The 21,600-nt window shown below is 47.4% G+C and overlaps 1 protein-coding gene across 1 annotated transcript in view; it reads left to right on the top strand.

The window, feature by feature from the left end:
* Positions 1 to 21,600, top strand: part of LOC146194037 (rho GTPase-activating protein 6-like) — a 124,405-nt gene that overhangs the window by 1,256 nt on the left and 101,549 nt on the right. The gene's annotated exons all lie outside the window — the stretch shown is intronic.

The raw sequence follows: 21,600 nt of genomic DNA on the forward strand, positions 1-21,600 counted from the left end.
TTTATCTAGATTTAAGGAGATAATGAATAAAGTTGATTTTTTTTTCACGAAAATAAATTTTCCTAACATTTAGCTCGGCATTGCTTAAGAACCATGACGGAAGGTTGACTCTGCCATTGTATTGGTTCCCGTGGAACAGTATTCGGTTTTTATTGCTACAGCTAGCACGTCTCGAGATCAAAATAGCATGGGTCATGTTTTTTTAGGTTCCTCTCGCTCCTGACTCCTTGCCTACTTATTCCCTCTTGGACCGACAACGGGTGCTTGAATGCGTTGTTCTTATTGCACCGCGCGTGCGGGGGCCGGCTGCTAAACAATGTCAGCGCGAACACAAACGCTTGGAGGCGAGTCAGTAACGCAGGGTATTAGGTCGCCGAACTCGAGGCCGCACGTTGCGTCGCATCTACGTCTGACAAGCAGACTGAGAGTGTGCAAAGCTGTGCATTACATAACAAGGTAAAAAAAAAAAAAAAAAAACTCTTAGCCCATTCAAGTTAGTTCCGGAGCATGCGCTTGTTGTTGGGTGGCGGTGATAGAAAGTTTTACTGTCAGCGCCCCTGATCAATTCTGCACGCTAAGTACCACTGGTCTAGTATTAAAAATATTATTTCGTTTTGGTCCGCGGTGAACCAGGAAATGTGTGCGCACATCCGTCCGGCATTACTGAAGATTTTAGCTGCAAACGATATTAGCGTTACATTTTTCGAGTTATTTCGAAGTGCTTTCTATTCAAGCGTGGTGGGTCCCATATAGCCCACCTAGTGGCTTTGTGTGGCGTTTGGGGTGGTGAACTGCTTCAAGCAGAATGTTTGTTTTAGCGAGAAAGTAGGAAAGATGAGCGAGTTGTTTCGGCTCCACTATAAAGAAGCACGAAGGAATACAGAAGCATATATTTTACCGTTTCCGCCATAAATAAGAAATAAAATTAACCTTAGGTATTTTTAACTTTAATTTAAATTTTCAGGCAACTGTGGCATCTTGCAAAATAATGCTACGGAAACGCTCGATAAATGTTCCAATGTTGCGGTGCAAAACAAAAGCTTCTTTTCAAGGAGCGTTCTTCGCTCCCTTCGAGGATCATTTTTGACGACAGCAAATATCTACAGGTATGCTGAGGAGACGATCTGCAGATGTATTGATATTTATAGAGGAATTGTAGAATATTAAGAAAGTTGCGCTGAGCAACTTCCCTTGAAAAATGCCATCGTCGAGATTTCTGGGCCTGAAAGTCATACGTTGTGTACGCATGACTTTCAGGCATGAACATTTATGACTGCTTAAGCACTGGGGGAAGGGGGGTGCTAGCTGAACCACCTTTACCTACGTCACAGCGGTCCCGGGCCCTGACGGGATAACTAATAAAATTTTAAGAAACCTACATGATAACTTCATCAGCGCTCTACGGTTCGCTCTACGTAATAATTTTCTGCTACCTAAGGTCAGTACTAACTACGGGAAACAAGGCCTTCAATTTTCGTCCATATCATTCTGGAATTCTTTGAATTTCGACATTAAGGAAACTAATACACTTTCTTTGTTCAGGTTGAGATTAAAAATCATCATCAGCAGCAGCAGCCTGATTATACCCACTGCAGGGCGAAGGCTTCTCCCATATTTCTCCACTTAACCCGGTTCTGTGCTAGCTGCATCCACTTGACCCCTGCGAACTTCTTAATCTCATCCGCCCACCTAACTTTCTGCCGCCCCCTGCTACGCTTTCCTTCCCTTGGAATCCAGTTTGTTACCCTAAGCGACCATCGGTTATCCTGTCTTCGCACTACATGTCCTGCCCATGTCCATTTCTTCTTCTTAATTTCCACTAGAATGTCGTTAACTTGAGTTATTTCTCTGACCCACTCTGCACGCTGTCTATCTCTTAATGTTACCCCTACCATTTTCGTTCCATAGCCCTCTGGGTTGTCCTCAACTTAAGTAGAACTATCTTGGTTAGCCTCCACGTTTCAGCCCCGTAGGTGAGTACAGGCAAGATGCAACTGTTGTACACTTTCCTCTTGAGCGATACCGGTAAGCTGCTAGTCATAATCTGCGAGTGCTTGCCAAATGCGCTCCATCCCAATCTTATTCTTCTTGTTATTTCCTTCTCATGGTCCGGATCTGCGGTTACTACTTGTCCTAAGTAGACATATTCGCCTACTACTTCCAGTATTTCGCTACTTAATGTAAACTGCTGTTCCTTCCCGAGGCTGTTGAACATTACCTTAGTCTTCTGCATATTGATTTTCGCAGATTACTGATGTATTCTCCATCTACCCTTATCCCTAACTGCTCCCATTCCAAGTCTCTGAATACTTCCTCTAAACAAGCTGAAATAGTACTGTGGAGATTGTGTCTCCTTGCCTAACACCTTTCTTTATGGGAATTTTGTTGCTTTCTTTATGTAGAACTATGGTTGCTGTGCAGCCACTATATATATCTTCCAGCACTTTCACGTACGGCTCGTCCACCCCCTGATTTCGCAATGCCTGCATCACCGCCGAGGTTTCAACTGAGTCAAATGCTTTTTCGTAATCAATGAATGCTATGTATAAGGGCTGGTTATATTCCGAGCATTTTTCTATCACCTGATTGATGGTATGGATATGATCGATAGTAGAGTACCGTTTCCGAAACCCTGCTTGATCCTTTGCTTGATTGCAGTCTAAGGTTGTCCTAATTCTATTAGCGATTACCTTAGTAAATACCTTATACGTAACAGACAGTAAGCTGATTGGTCTGTAATTTTTAAGGTCCTTAGAGTCCCCTTTCTTGTGAATGAGGATAATGTTTGCATTCTTCCATGGTTCGGGTATCGTCGATGACTCCAGGCACTGCGTATACAGGGCGGTCAGTTTTTCTAGCACGATATCCCCCCCCCCCCCCCCCCGTCCTTCAGCAAATCTGTAGTTATCTGATCCTCTCCAGCTGATTTCCCCTTTTTCGTAGTTTCTAGTGCTTTCTTGACCTCGTCCTTCGTCACTGGTGGAACGTCTGACTGTTTTTCCCTACCGCCAATCTCATTACGGTCCTGACTAATTTGGCTACTGTAGAGATCTGTATAGAACTCCTCGGCTACTTTGACTATCTTGTCCAGATTAGTGATGACGTTGCCCGCCTTGTCCCTTATCGCATACATCTGGTTTTTGCCTATGCCCAATTTCTTCTTTACCGCTTTAAGGCTTCCCCCGTTCTTTACAGCATGCTCAATTTTATCCATGTTATACTTCTTTATATCGGCCACCTTGCGCTTATTGATTAGCTTTGATATCTCGGCCAATTCGATCTGGTCTGTTGGATTGGAAGCTTTCATACTCTGCCGTTTCTTAATCAAATCTTTCGTCTCCTTAGACAGCTTACCGGTATCCTCTCTAACTATCCTACCGCCTACTTCTACCGCGCACTCAGTAATGATATCTCTGAAATCATTGTTCCTTGCCTCAAAGGTAATGTCGCTATCCTCAGTTAGAGCTGAATACCTATTCTGTAGCGAGATCCTAAACTCTTCTGCCCTCCCCCTCACCGCTAATTCGTTGATGGGTTTCTTTCTTACTAATCTATTGCGTTCCTTCTTCAGATTTAGGCTAATTCGGGACCTCACCATCCTGTGGTCACTACATCGAACTTTCCCGATTACCTCTACATCCTGCACAATGGCGGGGGTTGAACACATTATGAAGTCGATTTCATTTTTAGTCTCTCCGTTAGGACTTTTCCATGTCCATTTCCGGTTCTTCCGTTTGCTGAAGAAGGTACTCATGATTCGTAAGTTATTGCGCTCTGCAAACTCAACTAGTAACTCCCCCCTGCTATTCCTAGAACCAATGCCATAGTCACCTACTGCCTTGTCTCCTGCCTGTTTTTTCCCTACCTTGGCATTGAAGTCGCCCATTAGTACAGTATACTGCGTCTTTACTTTTCGCATTGCCGATTCTACATCTTCATAGAAGCTTTCAACTGCCTGGTCATCATAACTACATGTAGGTGCATAGGGCTGTACAACCTTCAGTTTATACCGCTTATTAAGCCTAATTGCGATGCCTGCAACCCTCTCATTAATACTATAGAATTCATCTATATTACCCGCTATATACTTATTGACAAGGAAACCTACTCCTAGTTGTCGCCTCTCTGGTAAACCTCGATAACACAGTACATGCCCATCCTTCAGTACAGTATATGCCTCATTCGGCCTCCTAACCTCACTAAGCCCTATGACATCCCATTTCATGCCCTCTAGTTCCTTTAACAGCACTGCTAAACTAGCTTCACTAGCTAGAGTTCTAGCATTAAACGTTGCCAGGGTCAGTTTCCAATTGCGGCCTGTCCAGCGGAGCCAGGCTTTCTTAGCACCCCCTGCTGCGTCACAGGTCTGACCGCCGCCGTGGTCAGTTGTTCCGCAGCCGCTGGTGACTGAAGGCCGGGGTTTTATGGAGCTTATCATAGGAGGTTGTGGCCAATTACTGCACCAGGGTGGCCAACTCCTGTTCTGGTGAGGGAGTGCGTTGCCGGAGGGGTTCACCGGCATCAGGTCGCACCCCAAACCTGTATATGCAATTCCATCGGCACGCGGATTTTTTTTTTGTCATCCGGTGGAGAATTGCACGGCACCGGGATTTGAACCCCGGTCCTCTTGCATGCGGGGCGGATGTTCTACCGCTACGCCACCGCTGCACTTAAATATTTCTTCTTAATTAAAAATATTTCTTCTTAATTTGTGATTTCTTTCTTTTGTGTCGCGGAATTCATAAGTATTTTTTTACTTTTTTCTGTATTCTGTTTTTGTTTCTAAATCTGTCGGCAATGCACACTTTACTATGTATTTTGTTATTTATTTTTAGTGTTGCTTCATAAATGTTCTTACAAGATTATTATTCTTTATGTTGCCTATCGAAATCTATTACCATGGGAGGGTTCCACCTGCGGTCTTGTACCATGGGACCTCTCGCTGTATATTGTTGTAAGTTGTTTTTTGATTCAAAAATAAACTTTTAACTTCAACTTCAACTGAGTATATGCCAGAAATTTGGATTGAAGGCCACCTGCCTCGGCAGTGGAAGTCGGGCAAACGTAATTCTAATCTCAAAGCCAGGTAAAACCCCAAAACTAGAAAATCTAAGACCTATTTCTCTAACCTCATGCATGGGGAAATTGATGGAGCATGCAGTCCAGACACGACTGACGCGCTTTATGGCACCTGTGGCCGTACGAGACTGTCGGCTTCCGACCGGGTTTGAGCACGCAGGACGTGATGCTCCGACTCAAATACGACAAAGTCGACTCGCGTTCTAGAGACGCCAAAGTAATTCTCGGCCTGGACTTGACAAAGGCTTTTGATAAAGTTGAACACGAAGCGATTCTCCATGGTCTCCAAGAAATCGGAGTAGGTGCACGAACTTACGAGTACATCAAGGACTTTTTTGTCAAACAGAACTGCCTGAATGAAGTTTCAAGACATTCAGTCCCCTCCAGTGAAGTTATGGAGCAGGGGCACGCCGCAGGGCTCGGTTCTCTCCCCGTTCCTTTTCAACGTGGCGATGAGGGGCCTTCCAGATGCTCTGAGGAGCATAAAGGGGCAAAATTTCAGTATTTATGCCGATGCCATCAATCTCTGGATTAACCAGAGTAGTGATTCGAACATTCAGGAGCGCCTGCAGACTGCGGCGGACACTGTCGTAGACTACGTTGCCATAGGGGTCTTTCATGCTCGCCGCAAAAATCGGAATTATTCATCTATAACCTAACCTAACCTAAAGTCACTCCGATGCAAGAGCAGCTGGAAATTTGACATTAAAGTAGAAGGGAAACCAGTTCCAAAGGTAGATGAAATCAGAATCTTAGGACTGTTCATTCAGGAGAATGGATATAATGATGGAACTATCAACAAGCTAGAGGGATTTGCCACGCAAGCCATTGGAATATTTAGAAGGATCGCGTTCAAAGGACGAGGCCTGAAGGAAAGAAGCTTGCTTAAACTAACCCAAGCTTACGTAATAAGTCGCGTGAGCTATACCACGCCGTTCCTAAATATCAGGTCGGAGGAGAAGAAGAGATTAAACTCGCTCATTCAACGGTGCATAAAGAGGGCCCTGGGCTTACCAATTACCACATCCACAGAGAAGCTCCTTTCTATGGTAGTGCACAATAGATGGGACAAAATAGCGGAGGCTGTCAGAGTTTCGCAGCTGGAAAGATTAAGTCGAACGACCACGGGCAGAACTATACTCGAAATGGGAGGCCTGCAGACGGATACGGGACTACGAGAAAAATCAACTATTCCACAGGACTGCCGAGAAAATATAATCATTCCCCCCTCCCTCGTAGCATGCATCCCATATTCAACACACAGAGGAAGGAGAAGAGAGCAGAAGCACTAATCAGACGCTTCGATTCGATGGACAGCAAGTTGGTTGCGTACGTGGATGCGGCAAGTGGCAAAACGGGGGCGGCGGTCGCCTCGGTGGTCGACGGCTGAGGCGCCCCGGTATCAGCCGCCACCATTAGAAGCCGTAACGCCGGAACGGCTGAAGAAGTTGAAATAGCGCTCGCTTGCGTCGGAACGCAAGCCAATTGCATAATCAGCGATAGTAAGACGGCTATTTGGAATTTTGGAAAGGGTAGGGTCTCGCCGGAAGCGGCAAGGATTCTGACCAGTAGACGACTAAACAGGAAAATTCGCCTAATTTGGACCCCTGCACACGCGTCCGTTCCTGGCAACGAAGCGGCTCACGAGTTAGCCCGAGATCTCTACTTCCAGGTAACTGTGGAGCCGCCCGATTGCCGGAACATGGACGAGCGTCTGCAAAATTATACGGAGGTTCTTCAAAATTACAGGTTAAGCAGGAGACTAGTGCCACCACCGGATAAAAGTCTAAACAATAGGGAGGCAGTCGATTGGCGGCGCCCACATGCTGGGAACTTTGTTAACCCGGTCTGGGCATATTATGTCCAGATGGACGATAGACAAAACGATAAATGCAAGCACTGCGGGGAGGAAGGGACCCTCTACCATATAATCTGGGAATGTGCTAGCTCCCCAGGGGCTAAAACAAATATAAATTGTAGAGAAGCCTGGGCAGTCCTGCTGCGGAGCGAGGTCCCTGCCCCAAAGCAACAAGCCATCCGCTTGGCGGAGTCCGCGAAGAGCCAAGACCTCTTTGCCTGCTTCTGATCGTGGAGGTCTCGGTTCCCGTCCCTTAGGCCTGAGTGCCGGGGCGGGTATGGGGGGCCTCCTCATCTGGTGGAAAATTAAAATTATCACATCACATCAGCTGCCCTAAACTCTGATCTGTCTGGCTATAAATGAGGGACGTTTGCTGGAACGCAGTTAAACTGTAAAGAATGCAAGTTGTTCTTTAACGAGATTGTTGCTTAAGCTAACTGAATGCTCATATAAAAAAAGGCATTTTGAGGGAGAAAAAGAAGTAATTTGAACCTGAGGGGGACTGGACGCGTAACTAACTTGCAGCTGAAATCCAGAAGAACATGCCGGCTCAATGCAACCTTTAAAAGAAGTAGCAGTTGCCTAGCCCAGTGAAGCTGCCTGAAGAGGAATGACAGTGCCGTTGCCTATTCTAAAGTATATTGTTTGTTGTGAAAGGTAATTAATTACTAAAGAAAAATAGCGGAATTTTTTGTTCTTCCTTTCTGTAGGAAAGTGTCAGTGATTGAGGCAATTGTAGATCATTTTATAGTAAAAGCGAACTGAAATGTTTTGACCGTGATACTGTTTATGTAAACGTTTCATTTTCGAGCGCGACGAGAGAGATAAACGTTTATGTAGAGCAGGCGTGAAATATTCGCCTCATATGGGCAAACTCCGCCGTCCAGGAAGCCGTGGACCCGAGCAATCGCCCGAGTCGGGTCGGCGAGATACGCTGATCATCCAGGCTTGGGCTTGACTGATCGGTCTCCACTGCTCTTGGGTTAGGTTTCTTGCGGAGATATGCGCGAAACAGCGGTGGTGCTTCAGCTTCCCAACATGCGCAATCCACCTTCGTGTGGAGCGCTCTCCAAGAAGAGGTTTTGCGTGTGCACGGGATGAGCCACGAGTTCACGTGGCGCCTTTCCTTCAAAGTGCAAGAAGCGGTGCAAAGTACCTCCTCTCTGCCTTCATGTATAGTAAAATTCAGTTGCACGTTTGCTATTCCCTTATACCCCTGAAATCCGTGTCTGCATTGCGCTTAAAAAGCTTTCAACAAAAGTTGTTATTGCTTGAATTGAAAAAAAAAATTAGTGCTTCTTTCCTCTCCACGAACTCCTCGTTGTACATGGCCTAGGAAGGGAAGGACGGTATTTGTAATTTACTTCTGACCACATTCAAGTATGGATAATGGGTGACCGTATGTGAGGATGAATTGTGTATAACGCGCACAAAGGGACTGGCACGACTTTTTTACGTTTTTGCCTCCATCGAAGCACAACCGAAGCAGCCGTGTTACCACACGTCTGAAAACAGGTTTTTTTCAAGCAATACCATTAATACTAATGCTACAATCCGGATATCTTAACTTCACTTACATACCCTGTGTTACATAAGGAGTGGGGCACAGAGAAGTGAAAAACAGAATAAGTAACAGATAAGTTGAAGTAAGTTATACAAATATAGGATCTTCACTGAGCAAGTACGCACGTGATTCTTTCCAGAAAAGAAGATGGACATTTGATAGGCGCAAGTTGTAGGGGTAGGCCTTTCCAGTCGTTGGCAGTCCGGGGAAATAATGAAGAAAATATATAAGCCGAAATTATTTTACTCTTGCATTATCTAAGCTACTCATCATTTTACACATCCGACGTCGGTTGCCAGCCTCGGTGTACTTGGAAAACACAGCTGTCTGGTTAAGGCTTGGCGTGACATATACGCCCATTACCATTTATACAACTACAGAGGCCTGATTTCTACCTGGGAAGAACATCGAGTGCTATTTTTTCTGTTCTCTCCCTGTCTACTGATTGCACTAATTAAAGAATAGCACTTGATTACTGTACAGCCGCAATCTCTCCCCTGTCGGAACGTACTATATACTAAGCGTCATAAAGACGGCTGGCCGAGTTAGATGCTTAGCTACAGTAAGGTATAACTCAAACTACAGCAGTTGCTAATATATGCAGTGGTATGGGGTGCGTGAATTACTGTGTTGAAAAGCAAAATATAAATCACATTTTCAAATTTGACCATAACAAACCAGCAAAAACGCATCAACATTATTGAGCCTATAATTTGGTGTGATGGAATTTAATTTTGATAATCAGAAAAGGTTTGCCAGTGGACTATCTTCGAGAACCTTCAGTTGTTAGTCGACGCTGTATGTGTGTGCGTCTTTTATTCTCTAAGCCATTTGTATAGTATGTTTTTGTAACAAAATTGGGCTGGAATAAGAATGCCTCTACGTGTCCAGTATAAGCGGGCGCCGCTAACTTCAGTTATGAAAAGTCCCTTAATCCATTTCAGTTTATTATCACCTGATTATGTGCCTCTCGGGCAGCTTAATTTATGCGCAAAAGTGTATTCCACATAGTGCTTAATATATGAAATCTTTGGAGCTAAACTTTGATCACCGTGTATACCCCGCCATCTAAGTCGTTTCGTCGTTTCTTCTCTCTTTACTTATCATCTCCCTCCGTGCATAGTAGCAATCCAGACGGCCACCCCTTCAGGGCCATGGTGCAGCCATGGCGCCAGTGTGTCAACATGTGCTATTGTTTTTCAGCAAACGTTTTCCCCAAAATAACGGCTTGAGGGGCGAGTTGGTGCATCATCGTGTTCAGATATGTGGCGCAAACAAACACAAACACAGGAGAAGATACACAACACACGCGCACACTACCAACTATAAGAAGAACCGGAAAACACTTCCTCTTCTACACTCAGGCACGTCTCAACTTCCTCTTCTTCTCATCTTCCTCTTCTTTGCCAAGGGGAAAAATGGCACTCTCTCAGTTATCCACCAGGGACCCCGATTTGTCTGAAAGGTAAAGGACAAAAAATTCTAATTGCCGCTACGATAGCAGGGACAATGGCTACTACAATCATGATTAAAAAAAAAATGGAGAACGCTTAAGGCTCGCCTTTAAGAGTTCATCGTGATAGTGTTATTGGGCCTTGTTCGCATCGCCTTCTCGTGCCCTTCAGCCTCACAACAACATACTTATCATTATTTATTATTTATTTCACACTGCAGATCATTGTAGAGATCCAAGCATAACAAACAGAAAAGTAGATATCATGTAGAAATACATGATATCATGTGATGAGAAATACACAAGTCATGACACACCGCTCCATTATTTGTATTTAATGCAGGGTGAAATTTCATTCCGGCCTTGATTTTAGCCACCAATCAGATAATCCCAGCTTGGTTTTTTCTTCCCGCTTCTTCCCGCTGTCTCTAAACCATAACGCTTTGAAGACAATGGATTGATGTAGAAGGCCTTGAATCTGGCGGCGGCTCGCGTCACCTCTTGCGGCAGCGCCGTAGGATCGAACGATTTTTCCACTGAGCGCTGCAACGCAGGTAAGCAAAGCGGAAATGTTCTTTGCTACTCGATTAACTATTACTTCCGTATTTGGTTTCTTTCTAATGAGGCACCTAAACTATAGCGGTCAGTTATAAGGCAATGGATACATAAGGTCCACAATTATTCGCAGAGAAGCAATGCGGTTTTGTGGCGACGTTTGCGTGCTCTCCTCGCACTACTAAAGTTGAAATTGAAGTAGAAGTTGAAGTTGAAAGTTCATTTTCCGTGTTCGACTCCGCGGGTTTCCGCAAAACGTTTCTTTACTTTCTTCTGATTATCGTATTACATTCACAATGTCAAAACCACCGGCTTTTCTGTGACACGAGGCCTTAACGGTATCACGTTAGAGAAGCAATAGCTAATTTTCTCAGGGGAAGGGTCTCCCCACAGGACATAAGGATAGTTGAACCCCCCCCCCCCCCCCATGTCAGGGCTACAGAATAATTCGTATAATATCGACAATAGCCTACTCCCAGCTTCAGGGAAATTAGAGGGCTCATAAGCTCGCCGTGGTCTCACCTTCCGGGTAGGCTCGGACCCCCATTAGTACACTCTGAGCAGGGACAGGCTAGTGAGCTATAAAGAAATTGCTGAACACTATCGGCTAAACAGGGTATAATACACGCCGTTAGATAAGACACTAAGAGCCAAGAAAGCGTCTGGAGACGTTTACAAACAAGAACTTATCTGAATCCGGCTAACCTTAGCCAGTGTTACACTGAACAGTTCAGAGATAGATGTAAACTATGCCGGGATAGAATGTATCTGGTACAGGTGGCATGAATACGCCCAGAAATCGAAAATATAGCTCAACAGACAAAACAGAAGAACTTTAGGAGACTCTACTGTTATGCTCACACCCTGAGTTCAGGCATGTTTATTCCAACTGACCGAACACACCGCCCAGGTTCAAGAACTCCAGGCCGCCATATCCGTTGGATATTAAAGTTTTACTACCTATCATTCTGGAAATCCAAGGTAAAATTAAAAAATGGTTCTTAGGAGAGGAAAGCCTCAGTATCTGTCACACATGTTCGTGGACACTTAACCGCTTTGTAACGGAAGGGCGGAAGGTGAGCATGAGGTCACCATAGAAACTGCACTGAGAGAGTGCGAAACTATTAGCGCTGTAGTGAAATTTTTCAATGTTAATTTTTACGTTGAATTGTGTTTGTTGTATTTTATATTATTTTACTTTTACCACTACTATTAGTTATCGTTATTTTTGTTAATTTCCATCATAACTATAATTATTTTTTTACACAGCTTGCTTGATTTACAGGAAGGGGATGTGCAGTATCTGTAACACTTCCGCTGTGGACATCTGAACTGCGCCGTAAGGGCAAGTCATGCTACTACACCCGCTAAGCCTCGTGGCTTCACTTTTTACGTTCACTTTTAGCATTCTCGTTTTTGGCCTCACAAAATTAGCCTATTAAGGCTTTCGCTTCAAAAAGACAGATACGTGCCATTGTGGAGGGCTACGGAAAAGAGTTCGGCCATCTGGGGATCTTTAACGTGTGCTTACATCGCACTGCACACAGATGCATTTGCGTTTCACCTCCATTGAAGCATAGCCGCTGTGATGAGGTTCAAGCCCAGGCACTACGAAGAGTAAAATTATTTTGGCTAAAGAAATTCTATATTTACTGTGGCCAACCGCACTCCCAGGCGAGAAAAACAACCTTCTCAAGCTGTTTCATAACACCGACACCAGGTGGTGGAGGTGGTGAAAAACGTTTAATGATTCAAAATGGGTGGAAGTATGCATGAGCTGGATGTTTGAAGATCCGGTCCTTACAAATAATAGATGGGGTTCCTAATTCGGAACCCCAGTGGCGTAGGCCACTGCTGGGGCGCGCTAGACCAAGGCCTTTTGGGCCATCAGGTCATAGCAACTGAGCAGGGTCGCCTCCCAGTCCTCCCGAGTGGGGTTGGGGCGAAAAGGAATAGCGGGGTTCGATGGGCAAGCCCACACCATGTGATAGATGTCCGAGGACTTCTCCGCAGAGTGTGGACAACTGCCCGTGAAGGAAGAATTAAAATGTTTGAGTGCTGCCGGGCACAGCAGATTGTTGGTATAGAGACGGAATCGAAGCCGCTCCTCCGTCTTAGACCTTTACTCGGGCGAGGGTAAATGCTACGGCAAGATTGATAATACCAGGTCATTATACTGTCAAAGGGAACCAATTTGCCGACGCCAGAGCACACGCCAACCGAGCGGCGCGTGCCCACGGGGAACTGGCCGCAGTCACTAGGCACTATGGAGCCATCCTTGAACAAAATAGAGCTCCGAGAAGGACCTATTCCCCTCCCCACGAATATCTTAACAGAGAGCAGTAGGTTGCCTAGGTATATTGCATACTAAGACAGACCGCAATTTCAGTCAGATCAGCAAATGCCCGCTACGCAGGGGGCATCCTACGCTTTGCCATGTTACACGGGCACATGTAGCGCCAATAAACACGCCCCGTCGCAATAGCGCAGTGGTTAAAGTGCCCGACTACTGTGCCGGAGTGCCTGGTTTCGAACCCGATCCCCGGCGGCAGCGTTTCGATGGAGGCGGAATGGAGAGGCATCCGTGTGCTGTGCGGTGTCAATGTACATTAAAGATCCCCACTGGGTCAAAATACTACGCAGCCCTCCACTTCCCCTGCCCCCCCCCCCCCCAACACCTCTTTCTCTCTTACCACTTTCGCTCCAGCCTTTCAACCGTTCCTTACGGTGCGGTTCAGTTGTCCAGAGAAACGAGTGCCAGATACTGCGCTTTTCATTTCCTCTAAACCAATCTCAATTCAATTCACTTTAATTTCAACATTTTACAATGTTGACGGTCGCCCATGCAAAATGCTGTAGGGACAGCTTGACGGGGCCTGGAAGCCGGCGGCAGGCAACGGTGACAGCAGTACAAAAATGTCAATACAAAATATCTGTTACTATTTGAGGAAAAAGAACAGTGATATTTTATCACAAACTTACAAAAGAAACGAATGAAGTGAAAATATAAGTGATATCAAGGTGTTATACAAAGACGCGTTTAAATGCACACAATATTATAACAAAACCGATAATTGCAACATGACGGGCACAAAACTCAAATTACTGTTTATTACACGCGGTACCATTTTACACTGGAAACAGCAAACTCAGGTCACTCTATAAACATTTAACGTAAAACTTTGCATGTTAATACAGCGTTACTATAAGTGGATAAAATGAACTTATTTAGTAATGTTTGCACTGTATAGCTTAATTACTGCAGAAGGTAATTTGTTAGGTATTGCGGAATGGTCCATTTTTTTTCAGGGGCACGTGTTTTAGAAAGATTGAAGCGTAATGTTGTACCCGAGAGCGTAATTAGAAATTCTTTATACTTTTCATTAGCAATATGTAGGTGGTGGAGAAGATGGTAACTATAAAGAGAAGGAATATTGATTATATGATGCTGACGAAATAGTTCGGCTGAAGGATGCAAAAATGGTACATTGTTTATGCAACATATGAATTTTCTTTCTAGACGCAGAAGTGCACTGATGTTTTATAGTAAATATGTGTAATAATAATCTGTGTTTATAATAAACACCACACCAACACTGGAGCACTGGGAGGCTGCGCTGTCCTGCTCGACGCCTTGTGACAAGCTCAAGCTGACAGCGTACTCCGAACGAAGAGCCGAGGTGGTTGTTAAGAAATTACGAGGGTTCAACGCTGCTGAACCAAATATTGACCGAAAGCATTAGCTCCGGGTGATCGAGCGTTCTTCTTCTCTTTTTCTTCTTCCTCAGCCCACATATAAAGCCCCGCTTTAATCAACCGCTATGAACGTGCCTTAGTGGCCTATAGGGGTAACGTGAATGCCAGGGTCCTAGCAGGCTGATTCTAACATAACCCGCCTCATGTGAAACGAGAGACCGAAGTTGGCAGCTTCTGCCAGCGCGTGTGTCACGTGGGGTGTGACGTCACAGCGTCACGCGGGTAAGACGTAACTGCGGCCGGGACACGCGAAGCCTTGAAAGTGTGAGTAGTATTGCTTTCGCAATAAAACTTTTATTACGAAGGCCAAAAAAAAAAACGAAATTATAACGCAGCGTTGCGTGCGGCCTTCGGGCTGCCGGTTGTGACGTCCAAGGCGGGCCTAGTCGTGACTGCGACCTCCTCCGCCCATATCACCAGACGAAGTTGTATGACCGGCTCGGTGCTGGACAAAGCATCCTCCCACTGGTGCGTACTCGTAAGGTGCCAAAAGGCAGGAGGAAAGTGTGTCGGACAAGAGTAGATGATATGAGCTAATTGGTGCGGCAGCTGTCGTATAAATGACAGGCCGGTAAGTACGACCCGGTGGGGAGGAAGCAAGACGAACCGGAGTTAAAAAGGTGTAGGCCTGAAGGTGGCGCCACAAGTGTTGGTGGTGCTGGGAAAGAGATAGGGTAAAACGAGAAAGGCGGTAGTGCAAAGTTATATCGTGGTACGTGAGGAGCGAGTGGCACGTATCCATTCCCGGCTGGGCGAGCTTGCTCGGTCAGTCTAATTGCAAGCGATGGAATTAGTCGCCTCGTTGCCAAGATGAGCCGCGTGAGCAGGCATCAATATGATTTGGATAGGGCGAGAGAGCATGATGCTGGAACAGATGCCGATGGCCGTGGGTGCCGCCGGTTCAACCATGTAGTTGTAAAACGCAGGCTTGGGGTCACTGAAAATGTATTCGGCAGAAGTTTGAGTAATAGTGTGGGCAGTAACTGCTGATGCAGTTTGAATAGGTATCAGCCACTTCAAGGGCGTCGGCTGGGTAGCTCCGGTACGTGGCGGCATGCACATAAGCAACGGCTCGTTGTTCATACTCACGCCAGAGCGCGGAGGCTCACGCTTCTTTGCGGGAGGAGTGGTGTTCGGAATGCATATTAGGCAGGGGGTTCACTTTTAGGGGGCAGGAGACGTGGAAAGGGATGGGCAGTGAGATGGGAAGGATGGAGAGAAGCTTAAGGGCGGGGAGAAGTGTGTGACCCGGACAGATGCGGGAGAGACGGAGGAGCTGAGCCGTGCGATGGGCTTCTGTAAGCTCTGAAAGCAAGTTATGGACGCCCATAGAGAGCAGCCGACTAGTCAATGTTGATATGGGAAGGGACAGGGGAGGCTTATAAGCCTGACGAATGAAGATATTGACTTTGTCCTCCTTGGTACGAGAAAAAGATGAGGAAGAGAATATATGACGCGGCTTAGAACAAAGGCAATAGCGCCACGCGTACCTCACCCAGGGAGATGTTCGCATCAAGGTTGGGATTGGGGAATCTTGAATAAGGTGTAGAGGGGTAGTCTCAGAGATAGCGGTCCCGGAGGGCCTCCAGAATTTATATGTCGGTGAGTAGGGACGAGCGCAGGAGATGGGAGATATCCTTGCGCTGGGACGTTTTGGTGTGTGTACGGTCTAGCAGCACCCTGAGAAGTGACCACGTGTCGCGAAGGCCCAGGTTGCCTGCCATGCAGCCGCAGGTCTGGCCCCACTATTGACGAAGAAGAAAGAGCCGTGCTCCTCCATATTCGATGCCATCTGGGCCAAACGGAGATGCCGGCGGCGACTGTGTTTCTGGGCCTGCCAGAGGCGGCGGACAGCGTGATAGGCCTGCAAAAGGTGCAGCAGATGGCTATCTGCAGTAGTGGAGTGTGGCGATGCAGGGAGTGTGGATGTAGCAGTACGGACGTCCGCTAGAATGGTCTCGCTCCAGGCAGAGAGGTCGGTGATAGGAGCAGAGGAAATGTATTCGGCAGAAGTTTGAGTAATAGTGTGGGCAGTAACTGCTGATGCAGTTTGAATAGGTATCAGCCACTTCAAGGGCGTCGGCTGGGTAGCTCCGGTACGTGGCGGCATGCACATAAGCAACGGCTCGTTGTTCATACTCACGCCAGAGCGCAGGAGATGGGAGATATCCTTGCGCTGGGACGTTTTGGTGTGTGTACGGTCTAGCAGCACCCTGAGAAGTGACCACGTGTCGCGAAGGCCCAGGTTGCCTGCCATGCAGCCGCAGGTCTGGCCCCACTATTGACGAAGAAGGAAAGAGCCGTGCTCCTCCATATTCGATGCCATCTGGGCCAAACGGAGATGCCGGCGGCGACTGTGTTTCTGGGCCTGCCAGAGGCGGCGGACAGCTTGATAGGCCTGCAAAAGGTGCAGCAGATGGCTATCTGCAGTAGTGGAGTGTGGCGATGCAGGGAGTGTGGATGTAGCAGAAGGCGAAAGTAGTCAAGAAGGCGAGTGAAGCGAAAGCGGTCCCAATCAACTACCTGTGTCGGACGAATAAAGTTGCGGGCAAGGGATGGGAGTGGGAACATGGTACATATAATATAGTAATCGCCATCAGGGGTGATTCTTGTCCAGGTGGGATTGGAAATGTTTTTGGCGAGAAAAGGGCCTGAATTGGTGTTTCTTTGGACACTAAATCCGATTCTGGTGGGGCGAGCAAAATCATTAACTACGGAAATACACTCGTTCTGGAAGTAAAGTCAAGAGTCAGGTGCCCTTGCGAATGTTTTGGGAGTAACACAAGCTAGTGTGGGGGGCACTGAAGTTGCCTAAAAGGACTAAGGCGTTGCGGCCAGCGGAAGAGAGCGCTTTACGAAGCACGATGAGGAGAGGGGCTCAGGAGGCTTTTGGAGGGCAGTCCACAATGAGAACAAATAAGCTTGCCTGACTGCGACGACGGAGAATGATTTCGAGGAGGAGGAGGGAATAATCCGAAACGTCTAGTTGGTGCAGCACGGCAGGAAGGTTGCAGTACACAAGGGTGGCAACGTTTGTGTGCGTTTCGGAACAAGGATGAATGGAGGCGTAGTCACGCATCTTCACAGGAGTTAGGGAATTCTGGAGTGCTTGGACGGAGAAGAGAGTCTCGGGAGAGACGTTATGGAGGTGGAGCTGCAGAGTGCTGCGTTCGCACGGCACCACCGACAGTTCTATTGCCAGAGATTAAGTTGCGGGAGTTGTCTGGCCATGATGGATGTCAACGTCCTCGGAAGGGTTTGGGAGAGGTCCCGGGATGGGTGGGGCAGGAAGTGTGAGATCACCGAGGGTGGCTTCAGCAGCTCTCCGGTGGGCCTCTAGTGCCACGACCCTGGTATCTAGAACGGTAAGGGGGATTTGATAGCGGCCACGCGAGTGTCGATACTGGTAACGCGCTCTTTAAGTTGCGCGAAGCACGTCATAATGCGTTGCTCAAACGCCTCTAAGGAGCCTAGCCAACAACGGCAGCGTCGGTTGAAGGGGATCAGCGTTTGTGCAAAGGGCAACAGGTCGGACAGGAGGCCCGCGATGACGCGGCTGAGGGTGCTGTGTTCATCGGTTCCTCAGCTGGCGCCGGTGGTGGCTGTGGAGGCTTGAGAGCTGGGGAAGGAGGAGGAGGAACGTGGAAGACAGCAGCGCTAGCGCGGCCTGCAGCCGATGCGATAGATCCTAATTTGGAGCTTCTGGGTAGTGACAGTGGTCTCGAGGGCCTTGAGTTTGGAGTCTGGCGTGTGTGGCTGCGATTTCTAGCTTGCCGGTGTGTTCTTGGTGATGCTGGGGATGGTGGCGGGGGCAGGGGAAGTCTCATACCTGGGCAGAGACGGGAAGGAGATAGAGCGATGACGGCTGGCAGACCGTTCACTGCAGGAAGCAGAGCGGCTTCGGAGGCGGGAAATTCGAGAGGTCTTGAGGATGGCTCAGGTTAAGCTGCTCGTGACGAGGCTGCTTCTAGGAGGAAGCCGAGGTTGACATGGGACGTTACAGCAGAACCGCAGCCTGCATGGGTGGGAACGAATGATGTGGGCCTCCTTGCAAAGGATGCAGCAGAGGACGCAAGCTGGGGACTCGATTGCCTTGTGGGCCTGGCCGCAGCGGTTGCAGAGGCCAGACTTAGGTCTCGTGCAGACGTCCGCTCGGTGGCCAGGAGTCCAACAGTTGGTGCAGGCATTGGGTGAGAACGGGTGGCAGTGGTGATACCACAGTTGAAGATGGTGCTGGGGAGGGTAGTGGTGCCGAGGAAGGCGATAAGAATTGATTTAGTGCGCCCCATCTGACGCGTGTCGGTGACGACGTAGGGGGTGTTGATATTCATGGGCTGCAGGCCGTGGAGGATCTCGGCCTGCATTTGGGAGTCTATAGTGTTGAAGACAATGCCGCGGAAGGTGTTGTCGGGTGCGGCGATTTAGGAACGCAGGATGTAATAGCAGTGCCCAGTTCGGAGTTCCAAGATCCGGATATAGAGACCAGCGCGCGACTAGGAAGTAGTACGGGAGTTGTACGGATTTATCCGTACTCGGTCGGCGGCATGGGCGATGTCATAAGCGATGTTGGCAAGGGTGCAGAGAATCAAACACTTCGTTAGTTCTTTTCCGGAAGTCAAGCCCACCTTCCGGTCTGAAGACGATTTTGAAGACTTCCACAGGGAGGCGAGAGAGGGGAGCGGGATAGCAGAGTGGCAGTAGGGGTGGCAGTGGTTGACGCTTTAGTATGGGTCTTGGATGGGGGTGAGGCAGGCGGCTGTGAGACGCTGAGCTGGTGGGCCACAGCTGCACGGTGTGCCTTCACGGCACGCACCAGTGTGGGCTGGCTTCAAGTTCGGCTGGGGTGATAGAGACGCCTTCTACCTGGTATTCCATATCGGCGCCGTGCAGGATTTCAAAGGCAGCGGAGACGCAGGGGCTGAGGCAGGTGGGGAGCAGAACACAGCTGGCCGCTGCACAGGCGCTCGGAATCGAGAGCCCAGCGCTAGGCTTAGCACACTGGGTGCGTGGCAGGGCACCAAAAGTAGTCCAAGAAGGCGAAAACGAACGGCAATGGGCTTCCAAGCAGACAACGGATCTTCACCGATGCGTTGGTCACGTTTCGTGAAGCAAGGATGGAGAGATCTGGGGAAACGAGTCATCTGTTCACCTGCGCGTCTGGAACGCGTCTTAACCACGGCGGTGGATGGAGATGTATGGCACATGTAGTGTCACTTCTCGGTAGACAACTGACTCCTGCCAAATGGGTAAGGAGCAGGGGGGGGAGGGGAAGGAGTAAAAGAAAGAAAAATTTGGGGGACAGAAAACCTCCTCTCTTCAGTTAAGTTGAAAGTCCTTTATTGAATAGGGAGGCTCATGGCCATGGATAGAGGTAACGGGCGGAATTTTCAATATTTCCATCGGGCATCAGTTATCTCACATTGCTTTTGACGCGATAGCGTTTCACACACGAAGACGATGTTTTTCACTTTTGTATTGTTTTTATCACTTTTATTTTTACTATTTTCAAGTTTTACTCTGCAAATTATTATTTTTGTAGTGAGAGCTACATCGGCCTCAGTCTAGCCATTTCGCAGTGACTGTCTGGTGCCTGTCCGTGCCTGTCCGAAGAGCGAAGAAAGAAGAAATCGTGGGAGGCGGTAACAGGCAGCTGGCCGAGCACTAACTAGACTTAGGGGGGCGTGAGTCCACATATAGAATATTTATTACGGTCTTTCGCGTCTTCTGCGGCGTCAATGTAGATGACATCATGTAGCCGGCTCAGGCTCTTGTGCAGGCTCTTAGCTCGTGCTTCTCTTCGGCCTTGATTTGAGTGGGGGTTCATATTCTGAAGAATAGGTTTGATGGCGATCCTATTTCGGATATCCCGTGGAATAGTTTGAGGGAAGTCTTGTAGGGGTTCGTCCTCAATACCTGGTCGCTCAAGTATTCTCCTACCGACGGGCGTGCTAGACAGGCGACTTATTTGGGCAGTTTATTTGGCTTCTTATTTGGGCTTCTTTGAGTTCCGTGTAGGAATTTCAGACCCCAAGTTATAGTAGCTCTTCGTTGGGAGTCGTGCGAACCAGGTCCATGGTTATTTTATAAGCCATTTTAATGACGGCGTCAACTCTCTCCACTTCGTTTCTTCGGAGTAAATGCACGGGTTTGCTATGTTGTCGAGCCACTTCTGCTGCCTGCGCACCGAGGAAAAAATAGAGAAGAAAGAAAAGAATAAGCAAAGAGAAAGAGCGCGTCACAACAGTATTTGCCCGCCACCGCAGCGGTGGCGGTAGCAATGACGGCTTACAACAGGTACAACCGCTAGTGACAGGTGAGCCCTCGTTATTTGCAGCGGGAGCTTGCCGCCACCCAGCTCCACAGGGCCAGGAGCATCCACCTTCCCTCCTTACATTTTCAATAATTTCAATTGTTTAGACTGTGTAATTGATCCATAAATAATTGAATAACGTTTTAAATAATTTCAATTATTTATTGGTCAATTACACAGTCTAAACTTTTCTGTTAGGATCGTCAAGCTTTTTGTCTTTACTTTCAAACCGAATCTCAGCGTAGCCATGAACATTGCTCTCGCGTAACTCCAGGTTTAACCACAAGCTAAACTACAGCTATTTTTTTCTTTCATTTCTCTACTTTTACTTTCATGCGGCGCCGTTGTTTCGATGGAACCGAAGTGCATTAGATGCTTTGCTGTGCTTTTGCGGCTATGCAGCCAAAGGGACATAATTAAAACGCATCAGCTGACTGCGCAGCAGAATATACGCCTTTGATAAATTACGTGAATCGGGCCCTGAATTACTATATCATTACAAAAGTGACTATTTTGTTATCACATCAATATTGTACTGTAATATAGGCCAGTACAACGTTAGTGTAGTGCATTTTAAAATCGGTACACGACACCGTGCAAACGGAATAGCTGCACCATCTGTCGGGAATCTCCGAAAACGTACATCGGCAGCTGTTGCTGCTGCGTCTATCCGTCGGTTTCTGTGCGCATTTGCATTGCGCTTGTTTCGGCAATGTACGTGTTATACTCATTAACCGCGAATATACGTTCACGTAGGCTTTAAGTAGTGTAAAGAAATACATTTCTACGTCACTGGACTCTTCGAAGCCATTATTTCAAGTAAAGACGGAACTGAAACCGAAATTAAACTTGAGGCCAGATGTGCCAGAACTACATGGTGTAGTAACACCATGACGAAAGATTCGCCCCCGTAGCCTTGGCTTCATAGCCACAAAAACTTTCCCGCGAGTATGGAACCCCTCTGTAATCCCTTTCTCTGACCACGTAGAGTACCGGACCGGTTTGGATGGCTAACATGCTCTGGT

This window comes from Amblyomma maculatum, chromosome 4, assembly GCF_055883805.1.
Source record: "Amblyomma maculatum isolate TAMU_Amacu chromosome 4, ASM5588380v1, whole genome shotgun sequence".
NCBI lineage: Eukaryota > Metazoa > Arthropoda > Arachnida > Ixodida > Ixodidae > Amblyomma > Amblyomma maculatum.